Raw genomic sequence first — 14,645 nt, 5'->3', positions numbered from 1 at the left:
TCCCTAAGGAGTGATTTCTAGAGCCTGGGGGCAGCCACGGATTCCCAAATGATTCCCAAGCTTTTGTCCTCCAGGTCCAACTCTCTGAAGCCCCATCTAGCTTGACCAACAGTCAGGATTACTGGAAGCTGAAGTCCAAAACATCTGGAGAACCAAATGTTTGGGAACCACTGTCCTATCTTGTGAGCCTATCAGCTCTACCTGTGAAGGTGGTAGAGAGTGAAGAAAAGCCTTGGCTGAGCATTTCAAGGTCTAGACATGCCCATACAGAGAGATTTGGTTCGTCAGATGGCTTAGATTTATGTTCTATAGGGCTTTTTAGGCCAGTACCAGCACTGTGAAATGTGTCCAGAAAGAAACCATGCCAAATGGAGGGTCTGGTTTTGAGTGACCACACATCTCTTCCTCCCTGTATCTCTCCACTGTTTTTGTGTATAATGTACACGAAGAATGAAATTCTTCATAAATTTCATTCTCCTATGCAGGAAAAACTCCATTTTCCTTTCTTCTCCCCACTCTGAGAAAATCCTCAAACCACCGAACACTTTGAGAACTATTCCAAATGTAAGGTACATTCCTGTGCATAAATGTAGTTTCCTGCACAGAAATCCCACATCTTTTGTGCAGAAAAACTGATTTCAGTGTAGAAAATTCATTTTTGACACCAAAATCCCACAAAAACAAACAAAACCACCTGCATTTTCCATGAAGAATACACCTAAACTATGAATTATTATCACCTCAGGAGTCTCTTTATTAAGGTTTCCACGTCACTTGGGAAAGATATTTGTCTTCTATAAGTCAAATACTTTAAAATATTCTTTCCATTCCTACTATATGTACTGTCTTTTTCTGGCTGTCTGTTCCCTCTTCTGTTTCCTTTCCTTTGCTAGCCATAATTTCACTATGCAATGCATGCCATACAAAAATCACAAGGGCAGAGTATTATTTTATTTTGTTTCTTGATATTGATCTATATCCCACCTTTGTGCCATTGTGGAAGTCAAGACAGTTGATGCCAGGTTCTCGGCCAGTCTCCAACCTGTACATTGGCCAGATGCAAACCTATTTATTTTCAGGTAAGTGGCCCCCTCATCTACCTTCAGGCAGTACCCTGGGGTAGGAAGCCCAACAAAGTTGCTAGGTAACCACAAAAAAATACACCACAGCAACTCTGGAGTGATGTTGAAAGTAGTTCCCTAGGTAACCAGAAAAGGAACATGTAGAAATAGCAATCCAAGAAGCTTAAGAATGAGACATAGATATGACCATGGAGATGTGGGCACTGCAGCCAACTCCTGAAAATATGTGTAGATATCAACTAAAAGGCATATCTCTTTGTAGCAATGTGTCGTTTCTATGACGGAGAGGGAGACAGGAAGGGGAAAAACAATGTTGATAATTCTTTGTGGGTTTTTCGGGCTCTGTGGCCATGTTCTAGAAGAATTTCTTCCTGATGTTTTGCCAGCATCTGTGGCTGGCATCTTCAGAGAATGCTTGCCTGGAAAGGACTTGGGTATATATAGACTGTGTGACTTGGGAAAGCAGGAATGATTTGCCAGTGTCTTGTTCTGTTGCTAATGGCAGTCCTCAGGGTGGGAGGGTCTGCAAAAGAGGATTAGTGTCTGCTTGATTCATGCTCATTGTCTACTGGGAAACCCCTGACCCTGGGAGATTTCTCATTAGCATTTGTTGAGTCTTCATCTTGCTACTTTTCAGGACTGATAACCAAAACTTGTTTACTTTCAGGGTTTCCTCTTTCCTGTTGAAATTGTCCAGGTGTTTCTGGATTTCAATGGCTTCCCTGTGCATCCTAACATGGTAGTGGTTGGCATGGGCCAGAATTTCAATGTTTTCAAACAGTATTTTATGCCCAGGATGGTTTGTAACATGTTGATAATGTTTCTTGCAGTAAGAGTGTTCAAAATTGGCACTATGGGACACGTCTAAGAACAGAGGCTATAATCTGTCAGTATCTTCTGCACGAACAGGCTTCCCTATGGAGGTGAGTTGGTCATTTTTGTGCAGTGTCCAAATAGCCACTTTCAGATCAAGGCTGCAGAAGCAAAGTTGCTCATGCACTGCGGTTTGACATGAATGTGTATGGACCATTGCTGTGCAAGGATTGCATTGCACATGGATGTACTCTGTGCATTGGGCATGGGTGGGAATGCACTCGCGATTGTGCACTCACTTGTACATTTGGTATCATGGTTCAGTTGTGCAATGTTGTCATTCAATATAAGGAATGTGTAATGTGAAGTCAAAGGCTTTCATGGCTGGCATCCATAGATGTTTGTGGTTTTTTTGGGCGATGTGGCCATGTTCTAGAAGAGTTTATTCCTGACATTTCGCCAGCATCTGTGGCTGGCATCTTCAATGCATCAGTCCACTGGAGGGGATTTACACTACACAACTCCAGTCTCAGCCCTTTGGTACCCATAGAGAGAGCAGAGGTCGTTCCAGAGCTTCCTTTTATAATCTTTCCCCAAAGCAGAGAAACAGGTAAACCCAAGAGACAACCTAATAATTCTTGAGTGGCATAGCCTCAAAAGGTTTGAAACTAGTAAACCAGTATCTTTGGAATGTATATGGTTACATATCTCCCTGTGTTATGTCAGAAAAATCCTCCGCATTCCCTATTATCTTCCTTTCCAAACTTCCAGAAAATTATATTTATATTTAAACCTGAGACTTATTATAAACATATAAATTATCTTTTATGTGAAAGAGCTTGCACCAGCTTTGCAATATAATTTGTCCCAGGGATTCTAATCAAGGCTGCAATAATTTCCCTATAGTATTTGTATGTAGTTTTACATCATTCAAACAAAATTAATATCCAGCAATGGTAATTTGGAAACGTAAAATGTATGCAGGCTGTTGTTCAGTATTTTAACACCAAAGCAAGCAAGTAAAAACTGCAATGGGATTTAATTATTCCAGAATTACTAAATAACTCACCTCAGCTTACCAAGATACCCTTACTTACCCTTTAATATCAATTAACATATCAGAATGTATTCTACAGCTTTATTTTGAAACTTAAAACTTTTGACTGTGCAAAGAAAATGGTAAATTGTTCACTTATTCAGATGCTGGGACTTAATACATTATTTTTAGCCCAGTTCTTGGACTGGGAGACAGATGTTTAATGCCAGTCCCATATTGAGCCTTTGGGAATAGACATAAAGACCATTATCTTGCACTGAGTTTCCAGAGTGTAAGCCTCTGTGTAGAGAGTTACACATGAACAGGATTACTCAACCCTCATGTTGAACCATAGTGCTGCACAACTGAACTATGGCACCAAATGTTCAAGTGTATATCTACACTCAACTTCACTTTTCCAACCTTAAACCAAATGCACATGTTCCACATTGGACATAAATGTCCACCTGTTTCTGTAAGAGAACTTAAGCATGCATAAGACTCCAAGGGGATTCCACTAGAGATTTTTTTTTCTTGCTTGTACCACTGTGGGTCAATTCTGCAGTGCGGCAGCAATCCATATTAAGATTTCATACTTGAGTTGAAGTTGAGGAATTAAGTGACAGCTGTAGGATGAAAACCTAGCTTTATATTCAGTATAAAGATAGACAACACCAGCAGGAAGGAACAACCTTCTAGGGCTGCATCTGGCTCAGTGCTATGGAATTCTGGGATTTGTAGCTTCTTGTGGCACCAGAGCTCTCTGACAGAGAAGGCTAAATTTCCAGAATTCCATAGCATAAAGCTATGGCAATTAAAATGGCATCAAACTGCATTATTTCTGCCCAACAGATACAACAACTGAGAGTGCCGTGCGCAGTAGGTCATCCAGAACATACCGGCCTGTCTTCATTGAGTTGCTAACACAGCAGTCAAATGAGGCCTAGTTTTTACTAGAAAGACAGCATAAAATATACAAGAAAGCAGACATTCATACAATGTTATTGTGTAGCAAACCCTTGATGGTTCTGGACAAGCTTTGCCTATATTTTGGTTTTTAGTAGAAATCACATACGTTCAAAACATATGAGGAAATGTCAAAGGAGTTGGGCAGGCTCAGCCTGGTGAAGAGAAGATTGAGGAGCAACTAAATCAACTACTAAATACTTAAATGGCTGTCAAAGAGGGAAGGGTGAAGGTTTGTTCTCTGGTACACCAGAGGGTAGCAGAGAACTAATGGTTTAAGTTGCAGTGGGGTGGATTTCGATTTAACATTAGAAGGAACTTCTAATGAGAGGTTCAGCAATGAAACCATTTAACTTGGGGGGGGGGGTGGAATTTCTTTGTCTGACTTCTTTAAAAGTGGCTAGACAGCTACCTGCTGGGAATGCTCTAGCAGTAGTTTTTGCATTGAGTTGGACATGATGGCCTTCCAACTCTATTATTCTATGGCCTCATTCCCACTTACAGGTAAATTGGTGTGTGATCCGAATCGATGGATTGATTCGATAGTGGAGTGTGGTTCCCACTACATTTGCCCCAACCGTATTTTCCCCTCCAAAATGACCCACTTGTGGTTCCCATTCACAAATGAATTGATGCAAAATTATTCGGTTCCAGCCAGCTGAAGGGGAAATTTAAATAGATTCCAATCCGCATGTGATTCACACTTGCGCAGATTCATTTTATCAAAAAAGAAGCAGAAAAAATCCGCATCAAAAAGACGTTGGTTAAATGTGTCTAGTGCATGGCCCCCCTCTTGGAATCACTTCAACATTTGGATTAGGGTGATTTGAACTGGTTCAAACAGATTCACAATCCAATTTAAAAGGTAGTGGGAATGAGTCCTATGACATTATGTCCCATAGTCATTGGCCACTTGAGAAAGAGCTGCATGAATACATGAAACGTGCCGTTAAGCAACTGATGCAATGGGTCTGCTCTAGCTGGAACTAGCAATTGGAGTTAGATTACAATGATCGTCCTCATAAATTAAGAATATATTTTGGTGGCCTCTCTGTCCTCTTTCAGGGTGGCAAGTGCTCAGGAGAGTGCACCTTCAAGTCAAGCAAGCAAGCAATTGAGAACTCAAGTCAATCCTGAGTCACACACAGAGGATGCATAACAACAGAAGTATGAACAAAGCAGTCAAGGGCCTGATCACTAAAACACCAATCAAATGCCACTGAGGGGGATTTGCCCCGGATCCAGGTATGCAAAACCCCAATCCAGGTGTGCAAAACCTGGTGCCAGTGAGAACAACCACTTTTAAACGGGATTCAAAGTCAGGGTATATGGTAGTGTGAATGGCCCCTCTGTCTCAAAGGTGCTACAAAATCTCTCTGCATAATGATCTTCAACTCATTAAAAAGAAATCAAGTATGTATTGGTAATATGTGGACTGGCTCTACTTAGAAAAAATATATATATAATTGGAAAATGATATACTATATGTGAGAATTGGGGGAGAGAGAAGGTTTTAAATGTCAGGAAATAAAAACCTGAAACACTCCCCCCATCCATTACCGCTTTTACTGAAGATGTTTCACAACTAACTTAGCTTAGGCTGCATCCATACTGCAGAATTAATGCAGTTTGACACCACTTTGAATGCCATGGCACAATGATATGGAATTCTGGGGTATGTAGTTTGTGGTAGCACCATAGAGAGAGCAGGTGAAATAGCTCAAAAAACTACACATCCCAGAATTCTATACCATTAAGCCTGTAAGAACAATTGATATAATTGGCATAATGGTGTGCCAAAGCCTTCTATAACAGAACCGTGATAGGATGATGCTTTTGATGAAGAACACCATCCTGCCATTATATTAATATTTCTTTCAAGATGTCATTCTTGCCTCTCCTGTCTTATTTGACATATTTCTTTCTTTACGTTTTAACCAATAGGTTCATGCAATGCAGTAATCAAACCTTTTGCTGCTCTTTGCAGACTTGTTTTATCCCTTGTGGTTCGCCTACAATAGAAGATAACCATTGCCTCTCTTCTAGTATTTTAACTCCAGCTTATTGAAAGCTGTTGAACCATAGGAGATCAATCTTTCTCACAAAGGAAAAATAATGTGGGGTGGGGGTCTAATTTCTAGTATCTCAGCTGAAAGTGCCATCCAGGGATTTCTCTAGGGCTTCCTTAAGAGCAGAACAAATATTCCATAAAGTACAAAGTGCAATACCTCCCAGGTTAAACAGACTACTGTGGTGCACTCTTTGTGAGTCTCTTTTTGAAGAGGGTCCAAAAAGTGCAGCTTGTGGACAAGTGAACTGTTTACTTTTTGATGCAAGCCAGGAACACAGGACATCCATTTTGACTGTTCATAGAATCATAGAGTTGGAAGAGAGCCCAAGGGTCATCAAACCTCCTGCCATGCAAGAATACATTGCATTGACAAGAGATGGCCTCTGTTTGAAAGTCTCCAAAGAAAGAGACTCCATCACACTTCAAGGCAGCATATCCCAAAGTTAAAGAGCTCTTACCATCAGAAAGTTCTTCTCAGCATTTAGGTGGAATCTCTTTTCCTTTAGCTTGAATCCATTGCTCTGTTTCCTACTCTCGGGAACAGCAGGGAGTAAGCTTGCTCCATCCTCAACATAACATTCCAACATAACATAAACCAAGACAGCACAATATTTGAGCAATATTTCTTTTTTGCCATTCTTTTCTGTGGTATCCTCTTTGAGTAGGGATAACTAGAGAATCACACTCTGAATTCCAAGTTCAGCCATTGTATTGATTTCTGTAAAGGCCTTTCAGCCGTGGCTATTTGATTTTCTTGTCTTCCACTCTAAAGTCGGCACCCATGAACTCACTGAAGGCTTCTCAAGAGCAAATGTGTGTGTGGACTGTGCATTCTGTAAGGTGCAGCACTCAAGTTTCTATCAAAGAGAATAGGGAGACAACTGACTATCCCACGAGGAAAATGTGATCTGCTCTGGTATATGTGTCCAAGCAGCTCTAGGGCAGCTGGTTTCTGAAAATTTCAAGGCGTTCAAGGTTATGAAGGCTGCAGGAGAGACTGTGGAAAGTTGGTTTCTTCCTTAATGGAGCTGCATCAGCATTTCTATGATAATTTGTGTTCTGAGCAAAGACTGAAGGTTGTCAGAACAGGGAAGAATTTGGGATCAGTTCTTATGGGATCGTTTGAGCTCAGGACGTGCCTATATATCCAGCTGTCCTTTGAGCCTTCTCTTTTGGAAGTAGATCAGGACTATGTGTATTTTATGTGTTTATGCATGCATTTATTTCTCGTATTGGCACATTGCTGTGCATATTGTAAACCTGTTAATTGTTGTTGCTGCTGCAACTGTTGCTGTGTGCCTTCAAGCCCTTTCTGACTTATGGTTACCCTAAGGTGAACCTATCATAAGGTTTTCTTGACAAATTTCTTCAGAGGGTTTTTTTTTCCCCTTTGCCATCCTCTGAGGCTGAGAGAGTGTGACTTGCCCAAGGTCATCCAGTGGGTTTCCATGGACAAGCTGGGACACAAACCCTAGTTTCCCAGTGTCCTAGTCCAACACTCACACCATTACACCTTGCTGGCTACATACCCTATTTACCTGGTCTATATTGTCAATGATTGTATCCCTATCTGAGTTCAGAAAGTCTCCTTTGGTGCTGGAGGCATTCACTTCTGGCTTTTGGAGAAGCCAGTTTTGAGTAACAGCCTGCCTTGCATTTTTTTTTAAATATCACTGATCTTTGAGAATGGCTGGAATCATGTCAGTGCCTTACACATGTGTAAATTGTCTATAGAAGAAGACTTTTGTCTGATGCTCAGTGACTACATTCATTTCACGGTGATGGAAGTGAAGTGTGTGTTTATTTTCTTAATTCTAACACTGATGTAACTCATTCATTTATTACGGCACACAGCCAGCACACTGATGTAACATATATACAAAAAAGGGAACAGAGAATTACAGTAATATTTTCAAGTCCTATATATCATTTGAGCATGTAGCAACAGTAGTAACTGACAACCAGCAACTTTGGCTCCACTGCTCATGGGTGCACACATACATTCGGTTGCACATTTGTTGTCTTGGTTTAGTTGTGCAACACTGCTATTTGACTCAAATATTGCATAGGACAATTAATGTATTACTCTGCATATGGAGATTTATGTTAGATTCTCAGACTACATAAAAATCTGTATATTTATGAAAGAAACGTATAGAAAAAGCATGGGAAAATGCCGTTTGAAACAAATTTTGTTCTCTACAAGCAGTGACTATCTTATGGGATCCTGGGAGTTGCTGTTGTTGTGTGCCTTCAGGACATTCTCATTTTTGGTGACCCTAAGGAGAAACATTTATTTATTTTCTGGCAAGATTTGTTCAGAGAGGGGTTGCCATTGCCATCCTCTGAGGCTGAGAGAGTGTGACTTGCCCAAGTTCACACAGTGGGTTTCCATGGCTGAGCAGGGATTCAAACCCTGGTCTCCAAAGTCAAAACCTTTTTGTTGTTGCCTGTGCCTTCAAGTCATTTCCAACATATGGCAACCCCAAGGTGAACCTATCAGGGAGTTTTCTTGGCACATTTCTTCAGAGGAAATTTATCATTATCATCTGAGGCTGAAAGAGTGTGACTTGCCCGGGGTTTCATGGTTTGGCCAGGATTTGAACCCTGGTCTCCAGAGTTGTAGTCCAATACTGAAACCACAACACCACATTGGCTCTCACATAGCACTTTACTGCATGAGAAAAGAAAGGCGAAACCAATGGTGAAAATAGCAGCTTTCTCTGTGCTGCTCTGCATGACATCATAGCACTTCTGTTCTCTTCCTGAGGAAGATGGTTGTCAAAGTATGCCTTTTGCTGAACGGGAAAAATTTTGTTTGGCAAAAGGTATGTTTTGATGACCATCCCTCCTGGGGAAGAGTAGTGCTTTAAGAGTATGCAGAGCAGCATGGAGAAAGCAACCACTCTCCCATTGGTTTCACCTTCCTTTTCTCCTCTGGTAAAATGCTGGCTCTTTATAACTCATTATGTATATACAACACTTTTCCAACAATATTATTGGGTAGGGTGTTTTAGGATAGTTTAGTCTTGGTTTAGTCTGAATAAAACTCAGAATGGGTACATCGTCCCACTGTCATGGCCATGGCTACCAACTGTGCTTCAGTTGACTACCCAATCCAGTAAATCAAATCATTATAAATATAAATACAGCCAGCCCTTCTTATACACGGATTTTTTATACATGGATTCAAGCATCCACGGTTTGAAAATGTTCAAAAAAAAAGTATAAATTTCAAATATAAAACCTTATCAAAGGAGTCACAGACAGAATAGGCAAAGTGGTGAGGAAGCACAACCTTCAAATGGTTTTCAAACCGATGAAGAAAATCCAGCAAATGCTTCACTCAGCCAAGGACCAGGGAGACCCTCTCACAGCCGCAGGAGTTTACCGCATACCATGCAGCTGTGGAAAAGTCTACATAGGGACCACAAAATGCAGTGTGCAAACAAGAATCAAGGAACACAAGAGACACTGCAGACTGGGCCAGCCAGAAAAATCAGCAGTAGCAGAACATGCCACAAACCATCCTGGGCATAAAATGCTGTTTGAAAACACTGAAATTCTGGACCATGCCGACCACTACCATGTCAGGATGCACAGGGAAGCCATTGGAATCCACAAACACCTGGACAATTTCAACAGGAAAGAGGAAACCCTTAAAGTAAACAAGGTTTGGCTACCAGTCCTGAGGGACAGCAAAATCAGGACTCAGCAAATGCCAATGGGAAACCATTCAGAGTCAGGGGCTTTCCCAGCAGATAATGATCACCAATTAGCAGGCATTAATCCGCTTTTGCATTAGCCTCCCAGCCTGAGGCCGGCCATCCGCACTGAACAATACACATGCAAATCACTCCTGCATTCCCAGGCTCACACAGGATATATACACCCAATTTTTCCAGGCAAAGCATTCTCTGAAGATGCCAGGCACAGATGCTGGTGAAACGTCAGGAAAAAACTTTTCTGGAACATGGCCACATAGCCCGAAAAACCCACAAAAAACTATCAAACCTTGATTTTCCATTTTTTATAAGGGACACCCTTTTGCTATGTCATTATATTTCATAGGACTTGAGCAACCATGGGTTTTGTTATCCAGGGGGATCTTGGAACCAAACCCCAGCGTATAACAAGGGTCCACTCTGCCTTGATAATCTCTGCTCTCTCCATACAAAGAACTTTGTGAGCTTTGCACTGCTTGGTGAGGTTTGGGTTTTCGGAGGAGTTGTGGGCATTTTTCCAAAGAGAGAATCAAAAGTATATTGATTTGTATTATTTTCCCTCTTCCTAGCCAGCCCAGGGGCCATTCAGATTGAAGCCAGTAGAAACTTTGAATCTGCAGACCCCTCCTTTCATTATATCTGAAGACAACATGCAGTCTATGACCTGACTTTAAGATCATCTCATTCCCCCATGTTTTCCCCTGTCTGCTTTTTATAATATCTTGCCTGAAGAAAAGACCTGGAGAGGTGAAAAGTTTGCACAGATCTTCTGTGTGTGTCTCTGTGAGAGAGAGACCTGTTGACTGGCTTCATAAAGCTATGGCAATAATATGGATTTTTGAATTTGTCCTATGGCCAAGACAGCTACTCCTACATTTTGCAAAACATGAGGGCAAATCAAGGGGGGGGGGGAGGCATACAGAAATAAATGTATACAGAAAAAAAATGTATACATATATATATATATATATTGGACATGGGTGAAAACAAATGTATTCAGAGAAATTAGAAGAAAAGTTCATATAAACTTCTGTGAAGACTTTTTAAAATCAGATGGATGTTGAAAGGGGATGGAAAAAATGGGAGGATCCAAGCACAAGAAACAGAGAAATAACAACAACAAAATTGCAAGATTTGCCCAAGGCCTTTACCTCTGCAAGCTGGTGGTTCCCATGTCAGTCAATTTGATTTGGGGTTTTGTCCAAATTTTAAAGAAAATAGTAGATCACTTGTAAGCCTTCTAATGTTTGCAACTTTTTGGTTGCAGTGGCTCAGCACCTTGGACAGCTCCTTTAAAGGTGGTTCCCAAACTTTGGTCCTCCAGGAGTTTTGGAGTTCAACTCCCAGAAGCTCCAACCAGCTTGGTCAAGAGTCAGGAATTCTGGGAGCTGAAGTCCAAACACATTGGAGGACCAACATTTGAGATCCACTGGTTTATGCAGGGTTTTTTCATTGTTTCATTTTTGTACATGCACGCACCCCACATACATTGGTGTTGCTAAATAAATAAAAGCAGAGACCTAAAACCTGAAACAGACTCACTGCCCCAATGGCAGTTGTTTCTTATGGAGATCCTCAGGTGAACCTATGACAGGGTTTTTGTGGCAAGTTTTTTGTATTAAGGGTCAGTTCATGCAGGCAGGATCACTGCTTGGTCACTGCCCTTCATCTTTTCATGAACTTCAGTTGAATGTGTAAACTCAGCCTCCTGAAACAATGTGAATGGGAAGGGAAAGGGTGCACTTTGAGTCTCAGTGGCTCTATCCTGTGGCTTTTGTCACAGAATTGACCCTGCATGTTTGAACCTGCCTGAGCTCTTACCTTCATTGACAAAATACAGGCTGAGTCTTCCTTAGCTGAAATTCTTGGAGAAAGAAGTGTTGGATTCTGAGGGGTTTCGGATTTTGGAATATTACCTATACCTAAATGAGATATAAAGAGCCAGTGTGTTGTAATGGTTTGAGCATAGGACTACAACTCTGGAAATCAGAGTTCTGTTTAGCCAAGGAAACCCACTGGGTGACCTTGGGCAAGTCAGCATCAGAGGAAGGCAATGGCAAACCCCCTCTGAACAAATCTTGCCAAGAAAACCTTGTGATAGTCTTGCCTTAGTGTTGCCATAAATCCAAAATTATTTGAAGGCACACACCACCAACAACTGAGGTATATTGGTAATGGGCCCCAAGTCTAAACATGAAATTCATTTATGTTTCTTATACACATCCTTAAGGTATTTTTTGCAGACAACATTTTTAATAATGTTGTGCATGAAACAAAGGTTGTGTGCATTGACCCATCCGAAAGCCAAAGTGTCACTATCTCAGCCACCCATGTGGACAATTTTGGATTTTGGAATATTTTGAATTTCATAAACTCAATCTGAACCTTTCTACTAGTATTGCTTCCTCTCACTTGTTTTAAACACACACACACACATATACATACACGCGCGCACGCACGGTTTGCACATGAAATGGAATGCATGCATAAGCCAGAATTAGTGTTACAAACCGATGATGAAAAAGGCCTTGTAGCTGATATATGTTATTATTGCTCTCATTACAATGGTGACACAACACGACAATTTTCTGCGTGGCGGAAGGCGACTTCTTTGTTCACTGAAAGCCCAGAGACCGCCAAATCATTGTTTTAATCACATAAAGAATAATGTTATTCTCATAGTACAAGGCAACATCATTAACTCGAGCAACAGTCAAACAGGTTACCCTTGGGACCTATTATCCTCAGGCTTCTGTTCTTGGGGGTGGGGGCGAGATGGGGCTTTGTAACATGTTCCCCCAAATGAGTCAGAATTGTCATGATCAGTCTTTGAGGCACAAAGGAAACAAATGGTTTATTCATCAGAGTGGCAAAGCTCTGCAAACCAATATGAGGGGCAAATGAATTCAGTTAAGCAATTGAAGGAAAATTGGTCTCACTGAGAGCTGCCAGTTATGAGAGCTGAATGGGACCTCCGTGTCCTTATGCCACTTCAACCAGTGCTGAGGCAACAGTTGAGCAGCCTTTTATCGACCCTCTGGGTGGGGTGAGGTACATATCCCATCATCCCCAGGCAGGTGCCAGGTTGGAGGAAGCTTCAACAGGGCAATGTGGCTGCCACCATGTCCTATTTTCCAGAGTGTTCAGTTCTGGACACCTAATTTTAGGAAGGATAAATACACTAAAGGCACGAGATCCTTTCTGATCTTGGAAGCTAAGTAGGTTCAGCCCTGGTTAGTGCTTAGATGGGAGACCACCAATTCATCCCAGGTGCTGTTGGCTCTATTTCAGAGGAAAAGAACTGGCAAAAACCACATGCTTGCCTAAGAAATCTAAATGGAATTCATGGGGTTGTCCTAAATGAACAGGTGACTTAGAGGCATATATACACACATAGCGTTCTTGTGTCAGCAGCTGTTCCAAATTGTCCTTTTGTCTGATATGATCCCATTTGCTTTTCATCTGAAAAACAAACAAGGACTGGCAGCCGCAAACACACACTGCAAAGACCAAACATAAAGAATGCACATATCTGAACTTCGTCTGGCTAGGAGCTTGCCCAGATCGTGATGTCCTTCTAAATTTTAAATGGAAGACTAAAGGTAATGGTCACTCTGGACATGCAACGGGGATAAAGGCAATTGTAGAAACTGGACAAAAAGGGCAAATCCTCCACTCCTATCTCCTTCTATTGCCTTGTGGAGACTGTATGCAAAGGGATCTCATAGCACCTTTGAGATTAACTAAAAGAAAGAAATTGGTAGCATGAGCTTTTGTAGACTTGAGCCTACATCCTCAGATGCATGGAGTCGAGAGTTCTGAGACAGACCTATATAAAGTGGTTGTGTGCAAGAATGTTAGTTCAAATTCAAAACCTTCTTGGTATGGAGATAAGGTGACAAGTTCAGTTTTAACTATAGTTGTCATGGTTGTTGGAGGACAAAGGTAGGAGGAAGGCTGTTGCATAAAGCCAAAGAGAGCAGATAACCATATGAATGAGAATTGGAATGTAGAGTGGGAACCACTTGCAGAACATAGAACTTTGTATATAGTTACATTCCTTGTTTTAGATTGTCTGTCAGGAATGGGTGACCCTTGGTTTCAGGTTTCCTGTCATCCTTCATCTGGAGTACTGTGTTCAGTTCTGTACATGTCTTTTTGAGAAGGATATAGACAACTTGAAGCAGGTTCAGAGAAAGTTAACAAGGCTGATAAGAGATATGCAGAATAAAATATATGAAGAGAGGTTGAGGGAGCTGAGCTTGTTCAGCTTGGTGATGTCAAAACGGAAGGGTGACATGACTAAATACCTCAAGGATTGCCACAAAGAGGAGAAGGCAGGCCTGTTCTCTGCTGCCCCACAAAGCAAGACCAGATCTAATGGCCTTAAATTACAGCAGAGTAGATTTCCATTGAATGTTAGAAGGAACTTCTTAATAGTGAGAGTTGTTCGACAATGGAGCCAATTGCCTAGAGAGGTGGTGGGATCTCTTTCTCTGGATGTCTTCAAAAAGAGGAACAGTGTAGCTGGATTTCTTGTGTTGAATCCGGAATTGGACTCAGTGGGCTAGATGGCCCCTTCCAGCCCTATGATTCTATGATTCTGTTTAAATTAATTCAATTTTTGCTTAGATTTGACATACAATGGTCATCTTAGGTCTCTGCCAATTGAGCCTTTGACTTCTGTGAGACACATTATTTGGCTGCATGCTGGGACATTTGAGAGGGAGCAAAACTGAACCCCTTTCCCATGGTTCCAGGGGCAAAGAATCATAGAAGTGGAGTAGACCACAAGCACCATCCAGTCCATCCCCTTGCCATGCAGGAACTCTCAGTCAAAACCCCCCGACAGATGGCTATCCAACCTCTGTTTAAAGATCTTCAAAGAAGGAGACTCCACTCTCCAAAGGAGAGTCTTCCACTGTTGAACAGCTCCCACTGTCAGGAAGTTC

This window comes from Sceloporus undulatus, chromosome 4 (genome assembly GCF_019175285.1).
Source record: "Sceloporus undulatus isolate JIND9_A2432 ecotype Alabama chromosome 4, SceUnd_v1.1, whole genome shotgun sequence".
NCBI lineage: Eukaryota > Metazoa > Chordata > Lepidosauria > Squamata > Phrynosomatidae > Sceloporus > Sceloporus undulatus.
The sequence above is the reverse complement of the archived record's forward strand: the minus strand, read 5'-3'. Positions refer to the sequence as shown.